The sequence below is a fragment of the Canis lupus genome, chromosome 22 (assembly GCF_003254725.2).
Source record: "Canis lupus dingo isolate Sandy chromosome 22, ASM325472v2, whole genome shotgun sequence".
NCBI lineage: Eukaryota > Metazoa > Chordata > Mammalia > Carnivora > Canidae > Canis > Canis lupus.
This window is the reverse complement of record NC_064264.1, coordinates 19,832,517-19,855,674: the sequence shown is the minus strand read 5'-3', so window position 1 is coordinate 19,855,674 and position 23,158 is coordinate 19,832,517. Positions and strand designations below refer to the sequence as shown.

The 23,158-nt window shown below is 32.9% G+C and overlaps 1 long non-coding RNA gene across 4 annotated transcripts in view; it reads left to right on the top strand.

The window, feature by feature from the left end:
• LOC112678776 (uncharacterized) overlaps positions 1 to 22,502 on the top strand; it is a 120,623-nt gene extending 98,121 nt beyond the window's left edge. For 3 of the 4 annotated variants that reach the window (XR_003147831.2, XR_003147832.3, XR_003147834.2), the window contains 3 exons: positions 15,294 to 15,344; positions 17,060 to 17,213; positions 17,823 to 22,502. This is a non-coding gene — a long non-coding RNA (uncharacterized LOC112678776). The remainder of the gene's footprint in view (positions 1 to 15,293; positions 15,345 to 17,059; positions 17,214 to 17,822) is intronic. The other variant, XR_003147833.2, reaches the window with a different exon arrangement.
• The last annotated feature ends 656 nt before the right edge of the window (positions 22,503 to 23,158 follow it).

Here is a 23,158-nt window from a genome sequence, read left to right as displayed (position 1 = left end):
GAAAGATACAGGATCACTGAAAGTGATTTTTAGAATTTTAATGTGATTTAGAATATAAAAATATTTTTATATGCACACACATATAACTAAGATAAGTCTCATAATAAAAATTATTAATCTTACTATATTTGATGTGATCTGATATTTTTCATTTGATTTTATTTTCATTTTAATAGATAATTCAATTAGATCCAGTGAATTGATTCTACAGCCATCTAATGGGTTATAATCCACAAAAAAATGCTAGCAGATTGATGATGAGGTTCTGAAATCAAATATGCTGGACAGAAGGAAAGATTTCTAAGTACAAGAAGCATAATCTTAGTAATATTCATTGAGTACTCCTCAGTTGCCAAGCTCTTTAATAAATGATCCTATTAAACTTTACAACCACCCCCCCAAAAAATAATAGACTTTACAAAACCCCCACAAGATAGTTGAAATTTTTTTTCAAGATTTATTTATTTAATTGCGGGGGGCAGAGGGAGAGAATCTTTCACGCAGACTCCTCACTAAGCAAGGAGCCCAATGTGAGGCTCCATCAGATCCCACAACCCATGAGATCACAACCTGAGCTGAAAACAAGAATCCAGCACTTAACAGAATAAGCCACCTAGGCACCCCAAGAGGTGAAATTCGTATCCATTTTTACAGATGAAGAAGCAAAGATAGAGCAAAATAAGTAACTTCTTAGGAACTATAGAGTGAAATGTTAGAGCAGAAATCCAAACTTAGGTTGCCTCACTATGTTTTATAATTATATGCTACTTCTGCTAAAACGTAACTAAAATAGGAATGGGAGATAAAGAGAGGAGTAGTAATTCACAGATAAAGATAAATGATCTGAATATAACATTTACAAAATTAGTATTTTTAATATATGTTAATATATTGGATATAGTTAAAGCCAATATTACACGGACAGTTGTAAAGCCCACCAAACAACTTGTGTAAGTTTAGAGAATGTGCAAAATATGAACTTTTCCTTAATAAAGTAGTTAGGAGTAGCTAAGCATCTTTTAGAATGCTAAATATAATATTTATTTAACAAAATCATACACACACACAAACATAAAGAAATATAAACATATTGGAAAGGTAAAGCAATTGAAGTTATCTATGTAAATGAATTATTTAAAATCAGTAGTGCTTCATAAGCTTTTCTCAAAGATTTGAATGAATTAGTCATAAATGCTTTTAACTCTCAACAATCAATTCTAGGAGGAAACAAAAATTGCTAATATATAAAAAATGTATATGTGATTAAACAAAATAGTTAATATGGATTTCCTGGGAAGGTGGCATTGCAACACTAGCTTATTTTCTTTTTAGACTAAAATGAATTAATTTATTTCCAGGTCTCCTTTTTTTTCCCCACCCAAAGAAAGTCTATGGTTGTTTTAGTAGATTTCTTTTAGAAAGATATTAGGTTTGGCATAACAAAGTGCCATATTATTTACTTGAGTGACGTGTCAGTTCACTCAATTCCAACATTAGTCGTTTAGACCCAGTACTCAGTCTGAATCCTAATTTATTACGTAACAACCAACCACAATGCAAACACGAAAGAATGCCATCTATAATGGTGAATGAGGGACGCCTGAGTGGCTCAGTGGTTGAGCATCTGCCTTCAGCTCAGGGTGTGATCTTGGGTTCCTGGGATCGAGTCCCACATCGGACTCCTTTTAGGGAGCTGCTTCTCCCTCTGCTTATGTCTCTGCCTCTCTCTTTCTATGTTTCTCATCAATAAATAAATAAAATCTTTAAAAAGAAAATAATGGTGAATAATAGCAGCAGTACTTCATCACCATATTAGGTTACACTTAGCTCATGATAGAGCTTTCTAACATTTCTCATGCTGGAAATGCACAAGTGGTAACATCCTTCAAGGTCCAACTTAAATTCCCTGTCCTCTATAAAACATCTGTGTATTTCAGCCTTTTCTTACAAATTCCTATACATTTTTGCTTATAAAACTAAAGTGAACCATATGTTCTTTTTGTGCCCTCTGTAATACTTAACACAAGTATGATCATACAGTAAGTACTGTTGAGATTTGCTCACAAACTACTTAACTTTCATAGTTAATCATGCAATTCCTTGTAATGTTTGTCCACTAGTTCAGAATTTTCGGGCATTATTGTCCAGGATGTTCATTTGCCTTTCTACTCAATTGAAAAGGAAATATATTAATCCAACCTCCCATACATAGGCACCCTCTTTCTATTGAACTAACAAGGAAGATAAAATAACATTCCAAACATTGCACGGAGCAAAGGCGAAAAGTAGGCATCTCTGAAAGGTATTTCCTCTGGACTAATGCAGTCTCTGCCCTGTAATGAGGAAGCACTCTCTAGTGACAAATGTACCCACCAGAATTAACAATGCTTTTCCTTGGCTCAGGAACAGACCAATGGCACCCATCTGCCATTTTACAGACATTTTCTTTTCACAGCAGTTTCCCTTCAGGTACAACTGGCTCTTGCTTTCCTGTTTTCCAGCTCTGGAAATATTTTATGTCTGAGATTGTTTTACATGTATAATCTCATCCAGCATGTTTCAGTTTTATAACTTGATTTATCCAGTTTTGCTTTTACCTGCTGTTATCTCTTCCCTTTGGAAGGGAGAAGGGGCCTGGATTTTTGGCCGAAATATCTTCAACCTGCCTCTCTCAAAGTAAATATGAATTGCGAAAGTAGTGTTTTATTTTGCTTTTGCGTTATGATTGAGCTATGTTGCTTCTCTCTATCTGGATGATAGAGGAGAGCAAAGAGTTAAGTATTCAGACATAAAGATAAAGAGATCCTGGGGTTGTTCTTAAGTTTAGACTTGGCTATGACTGCATCGCTTGGCATGATGTACATGTACTGAACATTTAGTGTAAACATAATTGCAAATACAAATAAGAAATCACTCTTAAAGTTCAACATAAATGTCTTGGGTTTTCTGTTTTCACAGATTATTTATCTGTGTTTCTTCCCCCAAATAATGCATAATCAAGAAATAACCATATATTTGACTTGACATCAAAGTATAAGAAAAGGCTAATGAGACAAAAATAAAGTATGCTTACATTAAAAACATATACATGAAACGACCCTAAAAGAAAGAGTAATTTGTGTAAAGGTCCAGATAAGATTTTTGTAGGCAGCTTATTGCAGCTACAGTTAACTTTAATTCCAGGTCCTTAAATGTACAGAATTTCTTCTGACAATTAAGGTCTCTAAGACTGCCAACATTTTCAGCTACATGCAGGTTTAATTTCAAGGGGACTGTCTTTACTAAAAGTGTCCTTTCTGGAGCTGATTTTATTAATCCCTGTGGGTTTTAAAGAAGGAAGTCACTTTCGATATGAGTTCAACACTTTCAGGTTACCAAAGAGGAAATCTCAAGATAATCAATTCAAATGCTCACGGCCCTTGTTGTGCTTTACAGGGTTACCCCAAGGAAGGTTCAGAAAATTAGGTAATTGACTGTGTCTTGCCTAGAGGTTTCCTCCTGGGTGATTCCGCATTGGCTTAATGTTTTCATTTATTATACTTGCTTAAAATGGATTTAAATAGGATTATATACACGTGTTGTGTTTGGTATAGGTATGAAGAATACTATTCTTTCAATTTCAACTTAATAATAACTTCAAAATAGAGGATTTGTGAAGTCTATTATCAAATATATCTTATTAAAATTTATTCCAGTACAACATAATATGGTGGATATCAAAAGGAGAATCATATTAAAATGCATAGGTATTATTATTAATAGAACCATATTGGGCTTTCAAAAAATAGCATCTAGTAAGACCCTCTAGGATTAGTTTCAGGCCCATAGCTATTTAACATATTTATTAACAATCTGGATAGAGTGCTGAGAAGCAGATGATTCAAAATTGAGAGGAAAAGCAAATACTATGCTTGAAGATTTAAGATTCAATAAAATCTGCAGAGATTAAAAGAATGGGCGAAAGGGTACGAAGTCAGCTTTAGCACATGCATTAGTAAAGGGAGAAGCAAACATTTTAAATTGGAACTTTAAACAGCCTCCTTTTTGTGTTAGATTTGCAATCATGTGTTCTAGCTGAACAGCATTCAATATGTATATAATTAAATTATGTAATTATGCACATTGTTATTTAAGATGCATGCATATACGAATGCCAAAAAGAGGCACTAAGCATTCAGATCTAAAACAATGTCAGAAAAATTGCCAGAGAAGAACTATGGACAAAAGGCAAATTTTATCATAAAATGATAAAATATTCAACAGTTGGATATACAACCACAGGCATGAACTTAAATCATAAAGCAGGATTAAACCACAGCTGGGGCACAGTTCTCTTGTTCTCTATAAAGAACATACTGATGGTCTGGAAAACATATAGGGAACACCCAAAGAGAAAAATAAGTCATAAAATAAATCCTATTATGAAAAATTTAAAGAACAGAATGAGAGTGATGAGAACACAGAGATGATGATGAATAAAAAAAGTACTTATTAAGAAAAAATGCTTTGATCATTACACATAATTACCAAAACACTTATTTTAATTAAACCAAAGAAAATAGAATTTATGAAGCATTTTTAAATCAGCAAAATCCTAGATCATATGCCATCATACACATTCGTTGCTCTGGGCTTCAAGACATATTTTTATGTGGTTCTTCAGGTTCAGATTATTTTTCTATTAATTTTCTGATCTTTTACATTGTGTTTTGTTAGCTACTACTTAGGTTGTTCGAGTAAACTCACTGTAGAGTTTTAGTTTTGAAATGTCCTTTTAAGAATTCTACTTGATATATTTTATCTGGATTTTTCATGATTTTTCATGATTTCATTTTACCAAAGATTCTGAGAAAAAGAGCAGGGAAGCAGGGCTACGAAAACAAAGACAATTCATTATCAAGTCAGAAATAGAAATATCAGCCTAGATAATCTTTCACATATACGATAATGTAAACAGTGAAAATGCAGACATAATTTTCAGAAGAAAAGTTGCTATCTACTGATGTCTAATGGAAGTATTTAAAATTAGCTAGATGTTAGAAATTGTATAAGCATGCATTGAGAATATTCAGGGCTAATTAGGCATAGAGAATATTAGGGAGTGATTAGGAAGTTAATGCAAGGTATCAATTATTTTAACAAAATGAAGAGGGATATAACTGCATTGAATATAAATTGGGATTTCCAGTCTGGAAAAACTTGGTAGGTGTGCACATATTAAGAGGTGATTATGTTGAAAAATCACATTATTTTTCTAAACCATATTTTCATGCTCTCTATTCAACATCTGAAGAAAGTTAGAGGGAATAAAATACTGTGCTTTAAATGTTTGTTGATTTTAAACTAACAGCTATTTTAAAAAAGGATCACTGTGATCAGAATACCTAATAACATTTAATTGTGTTATTTAAGAAGATTTAAAGAGTCTAATTTGTACACAAATAGAACACATTAGTACGTAGAAGATGAAAGAAAGATGATGGAGCAGAGATAACACAAACCCAAGGACAGTGTGGGGATTACCAGGGAGGCTCCATTTCACGTCAGAGATGTGTTACAATCTCAAGTTAACCGGGTTAGTGGTGTCGAGTGATGCATCTCTGGAAAGGCTTTGATAAACCTGAGAGAAGGACAAGTGAAATTTAGTGAGTTACCTATGATTGAAAAATGAGAGGTAAAGGCAAGCATTTTCAGTTGGAAATTAATTTAATGGGTAAAAACTTAAGTGAAGTATGTTTACCAAGTTATACGGGCTTACCATCTGACAGTATGAATAGAGACACATACCATGCAGGATGGCTTCTGTCATGTCACATGCATTCTGCAAAAAATTATCTTATATAACAATTGCAGTTTTTATGACTTACCTTGAAAGCTGTAATTTTTACCTATCTTGTCTAGAGTTTTCTAAGATATTTTCTTTCAGACTGTGACAACTGCCTTTCCTTGAAACCTAATCCTTTATACTTTTTCAGTCAGAATGTACTTTTTTCTCATTACTATTTTTTTTCCTTTTCTGGTTGCTAGTTAGCATTACTGCATCAATGAATAATTAGTTTAAAAATACCCTTTAAATTTATTCTACCTAAAATATTACCCACCCATTAAATTGGAGACAAATCTCACTATTAAGCACACAAGTCCTGCCTCCTTTATGGTCTCTGATACAAAAGATGAGATTATGATTCTTAAAATATTATTCAAAGGAAACAAAGTATGTTCTCTTGTCATTAAAATCTAAATTTTTTTTAAGAGATTAATTTAGTGACACTTTCTTATCTCATATTACCCTGGGTTACTATTCAACAAAAGAGTTCTTGGTTTTAATGTTGTTTTTATTGCTTAAATAAAGAACAAACATTATTATGCATAGTATTATGCATTCTAAGTGAAAACTGCTCTTAAAATAGATATGTATATTTTATACATATGTTTTTAATTTTCAGGAAGACATTTTAAGAAAATTAAGGCCCTATATAATTATATTGCTATGGCAATGATACCGGATTTCTCAAAATTCTAAATATACAGGATACCAAGTGCTAATAAGAAAATATTATTGAATAGTTTTTGTATCTCTAAGCATATCATACAACATATGTACTATTTACAATTATATGTTAGAATGATAAGATCAGTGTATGTTAAAAATAGTGGCATTTTCGGAAAATAGTAAGAAATGCTAATAAAAATACCATAAATAAAACAAAGACAATAAGATTTGCGTTTTAGATACATAGTCACTGTTTTTTATTTTTTTATGAAAAACTGACATTTATGCTTATCCTAAGTGCATAATATTTTGTAATTTTTTCTGTAAGCAATTTTGGTGATTTTCTGTATTAGTATAAGATTAATATTACTTTTAAAATACACTGCCTGGAATTTCTGATCCAGAGGCAAAAAGCTACTTTATTTAGCTTAGCTTTACTAATTTACATAAAGTATAAATAAAAGAGTATAACTGAAGCTAAAGCCACTGTTTCTGCCACAAATATGTAAAGCTGAGCTAACTAGCACAAAAGGAGATGGACAATGGCAAAGACATTACTACTATTGATCCATTTTTTTAATCACTTCTGCTTATGTATTATTTGGTAAAGTTTAATAACTTTACTACATGAATTGCTATTTTGTATTATACTTTTCTCAAGTATTGGCTTTTTCAGAGTTGATCTTTCAAAGTATCAATAGAGTTTAAATGTTCTATGAACCATGAAATCCCATTGTAATTTATAAAATAGCACAAGAAGTTTTCTTGACCATAGCTATCAAATTTTCATTGGAGCACTGTATCCAGTGGAAGTGGAATATTCTGTATTTCTCAAAAAGTGGATAAAACTCAACAAATGTGGGTAGAGAGGGAAAAAGAGCTTTTTTCCCCTAATAGTGAAAAAAATTTTCAGTGAAAAATCTATTCATCCACTTCTATTTCTGATACTTGAAAAAGTTTAATATTGTAGGACAATGTTTGAAGATATTTGAAATGCAAAATTTACTCAACGAGACTTACTCCCCAAGGTCATGTGTCTTGCAGCTTTGCAAGATGCTGTTTTTGGCACATAGGAACCAGGGCTCTGGTACCAGCGCCTCATTAGCTTCCTCCACAAAGGGATGAATGCCCTTTCAGAAGAATTAAATGAAAAGTCAGATAAAACTAGGGCAGAAATTGCTGCCATGGATACCAAAGCTGGACTCAGTACTATACTTGCATATCTGAACAAGTTGTTGTACAAAACTGCAGGAAGAGCAGGGGGAGGAAGAAAGGAAGTGCTGCTGCCAAAGGAAAGTATTCCAAGGACATAGCAGTAAGCACGACCCTGGTTTAATTTAGCTCTTTCCCAGTCAAAGTCACCCTCACACCATTAGCATGAAGATACTGGTAATGAAGGAGACTGTTGGGGTGGGGAGGAAGCGCATCAGGATCATCTTGAGACAATCGATAGTAATTTTTACAATATTTAAATGAGGACAAAAATCAATACACCGTAGAGAGATATTCAAGCTCCCATGTAGCTAAAAAATGGGAATGACAAAACTGATAAAAATTAAATTCAAACTGTCAGATTTAAAAGATGAAGATAAAAGAGTAAAGGTTTTGCTAGCAAAAGGAGAGAGATAAATCCAAGTAATATAGTGCCCTCCTTCAGTGTAAGCCCTTTTCAAACAAGAAAAGAGGACAACCGATGCTTACAAAACAAAACAACAACAACAAATATTGGATGAAATAAATTTCATATCTTCTATTATAAAACTTATGTAATAGAACACATAGCAAATGTAAAACGTTACCACCATTTCGAGTTTTCTGGGTAAGTTTTAAAAAGGACTGAAATGTCATGCAAAAAATTAAAACAAATTGAATGAAAATAGTGTAATAAAAAACTACTTTAATGGAACTCTATCTGAAGTTGTGTATTGCTTATTTTTTATTATTGCATTCATTGAAGTAGCTATTGCATGCATTTCATGTGGCCATTAAGAAATCAGCATTTGTAACATCTGGACTGTCATCATATTCCCTAAAAACATTAAGTCACCAAGAAAATCTGCTTGACAGAATTATAGGAAACTATAGAATGGAAATAGGAAAGAAATATAAGGTTGTTATGGTGGGATGAAGGGCAATAGGGAATTCTAGAGAGAATCTCAAATATTTTAGATGTTTCTGGAAAACCTATGTTTAAAAAATGACAATGAAAAAAAAAGTGACAATGAGCTGTGTTTTGATAGATAAATATGTGTTCACCAGGCAGCCAAGGGTGGAATGGCATTCTAGAGGATATGCAATAGCAAAGTCTTTGAGGTGTGAAACAGCATAGTGAATTCAGGGAACTGCAGGCAGTATTTTATACCTGGAATATAAATTGGGGGAGTTTTAGTAACAGCATGGAGGAAAGTTTTAATTTACCTATAATTGTAATCATCTCTGCCTTCTGTGACATAAATAAACATAAAATCTAAGGAAAAATACTTACTATACAAATCATGAATCCTTTAGCACACCTGTCCAATGCATTTGCAATTCTCAACCCTCTAGTAAATAAAAGTTCCAGATCTGTGCAGTTCAATATGATAGTTAGTAGCCACGTGTAGCTATTTAAATTTAAATAAAAAATTCAGGGGCACCTGTTGGCTCACTCAGAAGACATGAGAGTCTTGATCTCAGGGTTGTGAATTTGAGCCCCATGTTGGGTGTTCAGATTATTTAAATAAATACAACTTTTTAAAAATGTAAATTAAAGATTCAGTTCCTCAGTTGCACTAGCCACAAGTACTCAGAGGATCTATAATTACAAATATGAGGGGTTACCATATTGGATCATGCAGATGTGGAGCATTTCTATCATCTCAGAACTTCATATTGGACAGGGCTGTCCAATTGGCATCATTGGCTATAATGTTTGAAGACCAATCTTTAACATATCTTTCTATGTGGCTTATTATTTGAGTGTTCTTGGACCATATGTGATCAGACTGGTATTTGAATAAAATAAGATAATGTATCAAAAAAGAGAGAGAGAGAGAGAGAGAGAGAGAGCACCACTGTTGCATAGAACAGAAAAGGTAGGTGAAGTCAGATATAAAGAAGGAAATCTCTTCATGAGTGAAGTAATGTAGGATCTTTCATGACTTACTTAGATCTTGAAACATTGTCTTATGGAGAATAGGAAGACACAAAAAATTGAAGCAAAAAGCCCAATAAAATAATTCGTGTATGAAAAAAACAGAGAGGGAGAGAGAGAGATTATAATTTATTGAACTTCTTTTTTTTTTTTAAGATTTTATTTATTTATTCATGAGAGACACAGAGAGAAAGGCAGAGACACAGGCAGAGAGAGGAGAAGCAGGCTCCATGCAGCCCCGATGTGGGAGTTGATCCCAGGTCTCCAGGATCATGCCCTGAGCCAAAGGCAGATGCTCAACCACTGAGCCACCCAGGCATCCCAATTTATTGAACTTCTATATGTGTTAGCCGCTGTGCTAGCATCGGGACCTACTCTTTGGCCACTCCCCAATCCTTACTCTTTGTGGTGCAGGCATTTAAGACTACTTTTAGGATAGGAGCATAAACTCTCACATTCCTGAGATAAAAGTTTCCATTTCTCTTCAACTTCTAGCAGAAATTTGGGAATCAGCTGCCATAAATATAGAAGAGGAATGAGACAAAACAGAGAATTTTAAGGAGGAGAAACAGTCACAAATGACAGATAAGATTCAAGTATTATAATTAAAAATCAATTGAATGTAGCTAATAAATATTCACCAGTGACATTTCCAGAATACTTCCAGGGATGTGGCAGTGCCAATACAGTGAGTTGATTTTGATTATGTAGTGTTCACTTTTGTACATTTTATAGCCACAAGATAGGGTTTTGGTACATACTAGGGATAACATACATATACACACAAATGATGAAAAGTGAATCGATTATGCTTAAGGGTATATACTTCTAGATCTATTTGAAAATAGTATTATATTGTGATCCTTTTAAATGTATATTTCATTTTGATAAGCCAATTTTAACAAATATTATGTGTTACTTTCTAATTAGCAACTGAAAATATTTATACAAGCAAGAATTCAGAAAAAACTGAAGTAAAAAATAAAAGAAGAATTAGTTTAAAAAATCTGATATCAGCACAAATCCTTCATTGTTTTGTTGTTTTCTTTGATTTCCTCAGGTGAAAAAAAAAGACAAATTAGTTCAATGATAATACACAAAAATATAGAGACAAATTTTGCCTGTTTCCCTTCTACTTGGTTTTCTGTACCTCTTTGGACTCACTACAATTATGACTAGAAAAGACCTGGGCTCTATTCACTATCTTCTGTTGCCTTCATTCACACTTCATAAAAAATTCATGCCTTCCTTTTGAAACCCCTTCATGCATAATACTAAGACTTCCCTGTGGCTGTCATCACCTAAAAGGTCCTTCCATTTTCCAGGTTTGAGAAGTGTCTGAAGGGGAAAAAACATATAGATCTAAATATAGATATAGGTGTAAAAATGGTTATAGACACAGACATAAACATCTGTCTGACAGTACTTTTTCTGCAAGTTCAAGAAAGCTTCCCATCTCTCTCTTAGGCATCTTTGGTTCTTCAACATACATTTAAGAAACTATGTACTCATAGGTAAATTTGAGACATTTATGTAGCATAGATCACATTAGATTTTGTATCTAATTATTATTGTCTGAGAAAAAATAAAAAATATTTACTGTAACAAGTTATTTAGCTATCATATACTACATTAATTTTTTTCTGTTAAAAATAAGCCAAAGAGATTTAATAGAACTATTTTGTTTTTATGGAGAAAATCTGATTAAGTACCTTAATAAACCAGTTCCACGACCATCTTTTCTTTATTATTATCTTGACAAAACAGGTTATTTTTGATCCGATGTCAGAAATCTGCATTGAGACTAGAAAACCTACAAAGACCAGAAGTCTTAACAACAGCAACTTGTCACTTTCAATTTGATATTATATGAGCAATATCTCAAGCTCTTGCTGATGAAAAGTAAACTTCTAGCAACATTGGTTTCTTAGATTACAAAAATTGAAAGATAGGATGACATTGTTTTTAACTTTACATAGTAGTGGTTGAAGGTGAAGAACTGAGGAAAATTACTTCTTATACTATTACTTTGTCTATAAAGAAACAATGCTCAAATTGATGATGTAGTTGTTGCTGTTTTGTTTTGTTTTGTTTTGTTTTGTTTTGTTTTTCTCCTGGACAGAAAAGGAACTCATTTAAAAATTTTACTGTTTATATAGCATAGTCTAACCAAAACTCTTGGGCACAGGATTTAGCTTACAATTTATTTGCTTTGTTGCAAAAAAGAAAAAAGAGTAACTTTTCATATATCCTAGCTATTTCATGCTTGTGATCATGCTGACTCATACCTACAAGAGATAACTAATTTGTTCATTCACACATATATTCAATGACTGTTTTGAGCACCTACTATGTGCTTTTGTCACATACAAAATCCGTGACCTCTTGAAGCTCATAAGCTAGTGGTGGGGATAAATATAAAGTATACAAATACATGTAACATTCAAGACTGCAATAGACATTATGAAGAGTAAGGGGGAAGGGTCAAATTTGATTGGGTTACTTAATGCCTCTTTGTAGAAACAGTAATTAACAGAGCTGTAGATATTAGCTAGGAAAAAATGGTCAGGAGGCATATTTTCAGGTAGAGTTATAAGGCTTTATAATCTTGGCTAAAAAAATTTAGGATCTTATCCAGGTGGAGAAAAGTCACTAAATAATTGAGCATTTGAAAAACTTGATGTTGTGTATTTTATTCGATACTTAAGGAATGGTTTGACATGGTGGCCAGGATTGGAGAAGAGTTGGGAAAGAGATTAGTTCAAAGACTATTTGAATAATAGTCTAATACAGGGTTATGAAAGCTGAGATGGTTACAAATTGAGGAATCTAATTCATATACTGTGTTCAGGATGAGCAAGATTTGACAATGAATAGAAAGAAAGAAGATGAAGCTGTCAATATTGGCTTCCAGCGTTCAGAATTGAGAATTTAACTGGTTGAATAGTAACTGTCCTTACTAGAATAAAGGACAAAGGAAATTAATGTATTTTTGCAGTCAATATCATAATTTTTATTTTACCATGATTGAGATACTAGCAAGATACCAAGTGGGGATACTCAGTGAACATTTAGACATGTAGACTAGAGCTCAGATAAGGTAACTAAGCTCTTGAATATATATTTGTAAGACGTATATGGCTTTTGAGATTGTGGGAATAAAAGAAATTCATAAAACTAAAAATATAAAAAAAAACTAAAAATATAGAATTATAAATGAGGAGAACGCAAAAAGACAAATTTCAAAATTAACATGACCCAACAAAAAGACATGTTAAGTGTAAGATGTCAGAAAAGTTTGAGGAACAGAAAGTGGAATTGTAGTTCTCTACATTGCCTTCCAGAAAGAAGGAGTGTGAAATATTGCAATGCTATTGAGAGATTGAGGATAATATAAATGCTATCCTTTGTATTTGGGAATGCATATATCATGGTTACAATGAACAGATTTGGTTAGTTGGAGAGTTGGGGCTTTAAAAACATTACCATGAAAAAAAAATAAAAACATTACCATGGAAGTTTTCAACAACATGCAAGTTATATATAGTGTTCACTCCATTTTGCAGTTGAGAACACTGAAAAAAGTTGTTACTTGCTTATTGTAAAAAGCTAGTATTTAGATTAAAAGAATTTGCTTTTTTAAAAAGATTTAATTTATTTACTAATGAGAGACACACACAGAGAGAGGCAGAGGGAGAAGCAGGCTCCCTGCAAGGAGCCGGATGTGGGACTCGATCCCTGAGCCAAAGGCAGACGCTCAACCGCTGAACCACCCAGGCATCCCTAGATGAAAGGAATTTGAAGGCAAGTATAGAAGACATAAAAATTTAAGCTTATAAGCCCTAGACAGTACACTTTTCTATACTGACAGGTTCTGTCCCATTATTTACACATTTAATTTGGGCCCTCAGTTTTGACCTCTAGGTGACCTTGAAAATATCGTCCCAGATCTCTTTCAGTCTTTGCACATTCCTGCTTCTTTTTTCCCCTTGCTTCCTTTGAAGGATGTATCCTCTCTTCTTGTCTGTGACTATTATTGAAAATTCAGCTAAATCACCACCTTTCTTGAAGTGGCTGACTGTAACTGTTACTTTTGTCCTCTTCTGTGATTAGTGTCCTCATTCCAGCCTCACACAGCACCTGATACATACCTCTATGATTGTAGTCATCATCAATATGTAATATCTTGCTCATTTGCCTGCCTCCCTTATCAGTGTGTATCTTCTTATGGTAAGGGAGTGTATTTTGTTCATGCTATTTTGTTATCACTATCTTTTGGGCTACATGACATAGAGTGGATGTCAACAAATGAATGTGTGCATCATGCTTCATAAATTTACTTTTAGGATTTTTAGTATTCATTCAACTCATTGCCCACCTTCTCTATATTCATTTGTTTGTCCTAGTTCCAAGCAGAAACTATTAAAAAATTTTAATATAACCTGATGTTTTTCATATCATTTAAAGTATGAAGAGAAGGATGATATTTAGAAGACAAAATTGAGCCCAAGTATGTGTGGCATCATATTGACATGATTTATATTTGTATTCCAGGTGTAATTTTCAGAATATAATGATATTTGCCATCCTATTTACTTGCCTTGTGTTGAGAAATACAAGAGAAGTAAAATAAGATCGTTTCCCATGGACCAAAAGATACATGTCATTATTTTTTTTCTTTTTATTTGTTTCATTTTCTTTTCTTTTGGGGGGAGGAGGTTTATTGTTTAAATGCACCAATATTTCAAACAAGAAAGAAAATGATAAATAAAAGTATATTATCTTTATAATTTTAAGTTGTCTATAGACATAAGAGTTTATTAAAAATTGTTTGACTACACAGTTTACATAGATTTATTAGAATGACAAGTTAATAAATGCCTTTCTCATTGCTTCCCCACTGCATTACCTCCTTTGGGGTTTTATAAATTCTTTTAGAATTATTTTAAAATATTAATCTAAAAACATCACTAGTTCAGATAAACAACTGGTCAGTTTAGATTAACAGTTGGTTTCTCTTATTTATTGTTTTATACAACACATTTATTTATTTACTGTCTCATAGTAGAGGTGATACTTTATTATAGTTTCATAACTGCCCAGATTTTATCTCACTGTCAAAAATAGCTGTAACTTTTGGGAAAGTGTGATTTAGTTTTTAAATGTATCAACATATGTAATTTTGGAAGTCTATGTTTAAGATGACACATAATTCTGAAATTTTATGTTCAAGTATTTATGTGCTACATAAAAGATTTATCTAATGTACATTGAGTCAGGAAGTCTGAGTTTTAGTTCCAATTCTAAGGCCAACACATTTAAAACTTTAGGATAAAACAGGTAATTCTCATAGAATTGTTTCCTTTCTTTCCTTTTATAATGATGATATTAAAAAAAAATCTTCAAGTCTTCTGCAGCTCTAAAATAGCACCATTCTATGTATTAGAGAGGAAGTTGCCTCGGATGTGGCCACTATAGGTTTGCTCAAATATTACAATATAAAACAATTTTATTGGATTTCTCTCTTACAGTGATATAAGTTTTTCCTTATCTAAATGCATATTTAAAGACTCCAATTAAAAATAACATAATGTTAATTGATTTGGGTTTGGGCAAGGAAAATCAGGGTTAGTCAATGACATATTTTTGTTTTTCTTGTCTCTCAAGTGTTAAGCATATGATGAATGACCTCTTTTGCACCAAAGGTGCATCCACAAGGTAATTGGAAACATTATTTTCACTTATATATTTTTAATGTACCATATATTGTATGCCTTTGTTCAAGTATCTATATGTCTTATAGTAGGAACAGAATGACTTAAACATACAGTTGTGTAGAACCACTGTTACAGCATAAAGCTTAAAGTATAAAATGAAAGGCCAAAGTTATTCAGAAAATAACTCATCTTGTTTTAGCATGGATAATCAATAAAATTTTTTAAAAGCTAATTATACTCTCACCTCTGTCATTGTACAGAATAGAATCTGGAATCCTCTACTGGCTTAGACCTGCTACTTATCTGTGTCACTTTGAGGCAGTCTGCAGTCACATTTCTTAGTACTAATAAGCAAAGTGAGAAAAACTATGAAGAAGTAGAAAGAACTATGGAAAAAGAAATGGAAATTAAACCTGACAAAGAATTGATGAAGTATATCTGGGTACAATATTAGCTGTGTATATCTACCTGCACCTATGTGTGTGTCTCTGTGTGTAATTCTTAGCCTCTGGTTAGAGGCATGACTATAACCTGGGAGTAGTTTAATTTTACATGGGAGTTATGGCCATCACCTGACATAAATGATGGAAAATAAGATTAATCAAGAAAAAGAAAATGTGCCCCTTTAACTTCATACATAGACTTCCTCCAAATGATGTATAACAGAGTTTAAGGATGAATGAAATTAGCAATTCATGAGAAATATATATGTCAATCTATTGAATATTTATTTATTTATTATTGTTTTCAGTAATCTGTATTGTGATTCCTATAACTTACAGATTGTCAAGTGAAATGTTTTTGTAAATTATGGACTGTCAAAAGTGTTGCTAACTATGAAATAATAATTTCTCTGTAAATAAATACACCAGAACAGGCTAAGGAATTTAGTGAGTGATAAGAAATCTTATTTCATATAAATATACATGCATTGAATATCCACAATGTAGAAGGCACTCTCCTCTTTTCTATGGACAAGATTTCTTTTACTCTTGATTCAATTGGAGATGCCTTTTGTAAAAGTAATTTAAAAATGTACATTTGTGGGGTACCTGGGTTGTTCTGTCCATTAAGCATCCAACTCTTGATGTCAGCTCAGGTCTTGATCTCAGAGTTGTGAGTTCAAGCCCTGCATTGGGCTCTATGTTCTACTTACAAAAAAAAAAAAAAAAATACATTTGTGCTTAATTTTTCTTTCTGAGTAGAGAAAGATAAACACATAAAAGCAACAGGTAACTACAAAGAATTACAAAAATAATGTATATTTGTTAATTGTACAAATTCTGAGAAGAAAAAATACATTATTTATAATCCCAATATATAGAGACAAAACTATTAAAAATTTATATATGTCTTCAAGACATAAATAAATACAGGTATGGCTTTGAATACAAAGACATTTATACACAATATAAACCTGTGACCATATGATATATACTATTTATAATTTGCTTTTATTGGTCACTAATAGTCTGTAACTACCTTGTGTGAAGATTGTTTTCTGTGTCAACTTGATTGAGCTGAGGGGTTCCTTATATTTGTGGTTATGTCTGTGAAGATGTAGCCAGATGAGATTAACATTTGAAGAAGCGGACATGGTAAAGCAGATTTTCCTCCCCAATCTGAGTAAATTATCCAATCTGTTTAGGGCTTAAATAGAACAAAAACATAAAGAAAGGAGGAATTCATTCCTTTGACTTCCATCCTGTTTGCTAGAGCTGAGACAGAGGTCTTCACCTGCCCTGGGACTGGGATTTACATCATTGGCTCTTCCGGTTCTCAGGCTTTTAGACTTGGACTGAAAGGACAACACTGGCTTTCCTACGTTTCCAGATGACAGATTGTAGGACTTCTCAGCCTCCATAAACATGTAAGCCAATTCCTCATAATAAATCTTTCTCTTTCTTCTTCTCTCTTTGCTTCCCCCTTTCTCTCTGTCTCCTACTGGTTTTATTTTTCTAGAGAACCCTAAGATACCATGCAATAGAAAAAAATCTACTTTTATGTAAACATCTTATAGACTTACCATAATTTCATTTTTCATATTCCACTCTAAATATATATATTTTTTCTCCTTGCAGTTACATTTCTGCAAATGGAAAATGTTTATAATAGCTTGCCTTTAGGATCATTCCAAGTTATCCTCCATGATTGTGATAGCATTATAAAACAAAAGTCATTGTATTTCACACAAAACCAGTTTCTATGTTGTAATTCTAAGAATCAAAATCACTATGCTTCAATATGACTCTGTTTTCATTGAAATTTTCATTGTCTGCCTGTCAAAATCAGTATTATTCCTGAGCTCACCATGAAACTTGGAAAAATAATTCCTTTCTTTGACTTTGCTTAAACTTTGCATATCAGGGAGGGGGGGCTTCTTATGCTCTTTCCTGATAATATTTTAGATTCTTCCTGACAACACACAGGGGCCATATCACACTATTAATTATGTGTTTGGGACCTTACTTATTCCTAGGAACTGACCAGAAGCTGAGGATTGAGTGGTACCTACATCCCTGAATTCTGCATCAGCCGCGCTTAGTTCATTCATGTGGATACATTCAACAAATGTTTCTGGCTGAATACTTTGACACTGAGGAATGACGCCCTCTGCCCATAGAGAAAACTCTGAGATTGTGAGGAAAAAAATTGAGTGAGAAGAGTCGGTTCTTTATTTTTATTACAAAGCTCAAACCAATATTAAGTGGAATGCCAACAGGGCATATACTATATAACAGAAAAGGGCATCAGTGCAGGTCTACATTATTATGAAATAAATAAAAGGCAGTTTTATTCACACACACACACACACATAAAGAACTTGTGAAATAGGCTTTACACAACTGACCCAAAATAAAAATGAAAAAGCCCAAATGTTTGTAAGGCAAATATATTCAATCTCCCCAAGATTGCTGACTACTCATCTGACACATCCTAGAAGGGAAGGGCTTTAGGTAGGTCAAATTAGAGGCAGAGGCTGGGCTGGATGGAAGCCAATAACTTGTATTATCAAAGTGAATATTACTATTTTCACTGATTTCAGAAAAAATAGATGGCTAATATGTATACTTTGTATAATAAATCTTAATTTTTCCTAAAGTATTTGTAATATGAATAAGAGGCAGATGTCTACATGACTAATCAGGGAAAAAAACCTAACAGCAAAAGGCTTTATTAGTTATTTTAAATTTAGGTTGTGAAAGTTTAGAAATTAAAAGAAAAAAATACTTTTAGCATGTTTGTGTTTCCATTTGATTCCTAAGTAATTTTTAACTGCATTAAGCTTTTCGTGGTTAACAATCCCAGAAAGATATATTGCTTACTCAGATTTGCTTCTGAATAATTTCTGATAAATAAAAGACTGTAATGAATAATTTGAAGGTATCTACTTAATAGATGATAGTTTTCTAAAATTATTACCATATATTAGAAGGACAAATATTCTTACTTTTATGAATAAGACAGTTCTGAGTAATTTCAAAGGCCAGAGCATTAAATTTATTTATTGTAAATATCTATATATAAATATACACACATTCATAACTATAATTTAAATAATCAAAGAATGAATAAGACCCACAAAAAACAGTTTATATCATTCTTCCTAGGAAAGGTTTATGGAACTGTGCTTAAATAGTCAAGAACTACATAAACCTTAGCACTTACTCAGTATTTAAATTAGTTTACACATTTATTGTACACTAAATACATGATATTGTAATAAACTTAAATGAGTAAGAGTAAGTTAATTTAGTTGCCATATAATTGTCTCAACAAGGAAAACATTAAATGTGCTTTATTGCCCAAATTTATACATTAAACTCGCAAAGAATTTGAACAATTAACTGGTGTTTAATAAAACAACTATAGTGAGTTGATTGGATATCAATTAATTGCCAAAATTAGCATGTTAATTAGTATTTATTTTAGTATAATGGTAATTATCTAGGAGATTGTTAATTGAAATACGTTAAGCTTTTCTTTTCTAAGAACAGAATTTTATTGATAGCCTTACTTTTAGTAATATTTATATGGAAACAAAATGGACATACTTTATACAATAAAACTCAAGTACTAACAAATGAATTAATATTTAACCCCTTTAACTTACCGAACCTACTTAAATATATGCTATGTGGTAGTAATTCCATCTCTATTGTTTATAAGATAGGCTCCTTTTAGTAGCTCATCTCTCCCAATGCGTAACACTTTAAAAGGTGTAGTTAAGTTCAAAGAGAGTAAAGAGCAATATTTGCTGTTCTTGCTTTGATCCAACTTGGATAACTTGTCCAATGGTGCTGATCAGTTATTCCAATTAATCTTAATATCTATGTTATCACACAAATTGTTCTCATCTGTAATTTCTAAGTACTCATCACTGTGAGGATGGATGGACAGATAGATGGATAGAATAGAGAAAGAAATAATGGACATATATATATATATATATATATGGAGAGAGAGAGAGAGTGTATATATATATTATGTATAATTACTTGTTCAAAAATATATGAAAGAGTTTTTACAAATCGTATGAAATTATCACTCAGTACATTTTTGTTGACCTGTTCAACAGAAACTTTTGAACTTACGAATGTTTCTGATCATAGCACTCCTCTCTTTTTCTAAGCCTATTTTTATTTTTTTAATTATTTCTTAAATATTTTATGTATGTATGTATGTATGTGTGTGTATGTATGTATGTATGTATTTTACAAAGGGAGAGAGAGTGAGCAAAAGCAGGCAGAGCAGCAGGCAGAGGGAGAGAGAAAAACAGGCTCCCCACTGAGCAGAGAGCCCCATGTGGGACTTGATCTCACGACCCTGGGTTGATGACCTGAGCCGAAAGCAGACACAACCTACTAAGCCACCCAGGCACTCCATCTAATCCTATTTTTATTTTTTATTTTTTTAAGATTTTATTTATTAATTCATGAGAGACACAGGGAGAGAGAGGCCGAGACAGGCAGAGGGAGAAGCAGGCTCCATGCAGGGAGCCTGATGCAGGACTCGATCCCGATCCCCCTGGGCTGAAGGCAGTGCTAAACCACTGAGCCACCCGGGCTGCCCTAACACTATTTTTAAATAAAACTTCCTTCTTCTGAGTCTTTTCTGGTTCTCATAGGTCTTTTTATCCATGAAGGCTTCTTTATTCTGCTGAAAATGTCTTAAATTCAATGTAGGGCAAGAAACAAAACAAACACAGATCCTACAGCCACCATCAACAATAAGAACGAAAATCAAATCTACATGTGGATTGATCAAGGGATGCAGTCTTTCTCAGATACCTGATTAGATGAATCTAGAGCAAGCTTTGTGTGTGTGTGTGTGAAGAGAATAGAAGTTGGAATTTACAATCACTAGGTTAACATTATTAACATTTTTAAAAGAAAGGAAAGAGGGAGTTTACATATGTTGTTTCTAATGTGTTCCACTATATTCCAGTATTTTACATATTTCACTTCAGTTTCAAATCAGTTTCAGAAGATGTTGAGCTCCTAGGTCACATCTAGGATCTGCTGAATTTATTCTTTATTTACCTTTCAAATCTCCCAATCTCCTATTGTCTAGGGATTTTAATTGTAATCAATGGGAAAGATAGGTTGTGATTAGCTTATGCCATGTTGATTGGCATCAGGAGTCTAATGATATGTTTTGAAATCACCAATCTCACTGGTGGTTTTCTGCTATTCAAGATTGTAAAGTGTGTGTAGTTGGTTCACTCATTTTGGACAGTCTTTAGATTTTGGGAAAAATTCTCAAAGCCCAGCTAACATTTTTCCTCTTGCCCTTTTAATAATTATGAGACATGTAATAGCTTTACCAAAGTTTTTTTTCATTTCCAAATATCTGAAATGGTCCATGAAAGTCAATTCAGATTTTTTAAAATTTTATTTATTTACTTCAGAGAACGTGAGCAAGTGGGGGAGATGAGGGAGGGTGAGGGAGGGAATCTCCAGTAGACTCCATGCAGAGACAGGAGCCTGACTCGGGGCTCAATATCACAGCTCTGAGATCATGACCTGAGCCAAAATCAAGTCAAACCCTTAACCAGCTGAGCCACCCAAGTGCCTCAACAACTCAGATTTTTATAGCCCTTTTGTAGTTAAATAACCATGAGTTGAATTTCTGTTGTTTACATGAAAGAACCCAGAGTTACAGTATCTTAGGAGAAAAAAGAAGTTGCTATGTAGTCAGCCAAATCTTAACTTCTATCTTGTATTGAGCACCAATTTTCTGTACTCCTTGATTCAGCTAGCAAATTTCACTTTGTCATTAGTAAAATGGTGTCGTAAAGCATGGGCCATTGGACCTCATCCTTTTTCTAATAACACATAGTTTTGAGCTACCAACTGAAGTAAACATTCAGTGCTTTGCTATGATGCCTAATGATGAGGTTCTTGCTATTGTTCTTGTCAACTGTTGTATAGAGTGACTGCTACCTAATTCATTCATTCATAACTGCTATCAAAATAGCCAATCTGAGCATTTGAGGAGGGTATAGTTATTACTGACTAAAACAGGAAAATCAGTAGAACATTATTTTAGTAAATAAAATGTATGAGTCTGTAAATGCATAAGAATTTTTGCCATATGTGATAAAATGAGCACAAAGGATTATATACAATTGATGAATCACTGAACTCTACCTCTGAAATTAATAATACACTTTATGTTAATTAATTGGATTTAAATAAAAATGTTTAAAAAAGAATTTTTGCCATTTAATCTACTTTGATTGCTACATGACACAGCCCACTATTTCTGTACTTAATATTATATAAGTATTTAGATATAAGACAAGAAAGAGAAGGAATTATCAGTAGTTTCCTTCTGATTTTGGTCAAATATATAAGTGGTCACATAAGAAAATTATAATAATAAATGCATTTTGTTTTCATTTCTTCCAAAGCCAAGATTTATAAGCTTAAGAAACATTAAATAGTAGTTGTTATTTATTATTATAGTTGTTTTGTTATTTGGACATTTTGCCTCTCACATGTCAGAGTAAAAATAAAATGATAATGATGATAATAGTAACCATTCATTGTGGTAATAAAAGTGATTTTTAAGTCTCTCCACACAGTATCCTGGCACATAGTAGGCATTCAATATCCACTAGACCTAGATATCTTTCAATCACTTCTATGAAATTATACTGGTTATCGTTAGTATTGCTTTAAAAATAATCAATTATATTCTGCATATGATGTTATTTTCCTTTTTTTCATATAATAAACATTTAATTTTTCTTCAATGGTCTCTTAAATAATTTGATTTTTGTTTTCTCAGAACTGCTGACATTGTTTATATAAGAACCATGTCCCACCCAATTCCAAAAGAACACAAGGTGACTCAGGGCATAAGCATAATAGGTTCATTAAGAGTAAAAGAAGGTCTACCTGGCTGGGGGTAGACAGGTACTTCCAGCTCTGTCCTTGGCATAGAACACAACAATCCAGCAATAATCTTGGCTGTAAATTTTTTGGCAGCTGAAGCAAGAAGAGAATTCTACTGCACTGGAAAAGTTTCCATTTTCTGATTCCACAAGCTTAATTCTGACTACATCCCTGCCTTCCCCTCCTCCCATGTCCAATCACTCCAGGTCTTAAGAATAGTATTTATATTTATGCCCAGTATGCACTTCCTGTAAATTGAGAGCTGCACAGAAAGCTCGGGTCCCAGTCTGAGCACATCTGCTCCTCAGATCTGGGCCCATAGTAAGTCATTAACCCCAGATCAACCTTCCATCACTTGCTATTCAGTTCTTTCCAGGTGGCCATCTAGGAATGCATTCTGCTGCCCTACTGG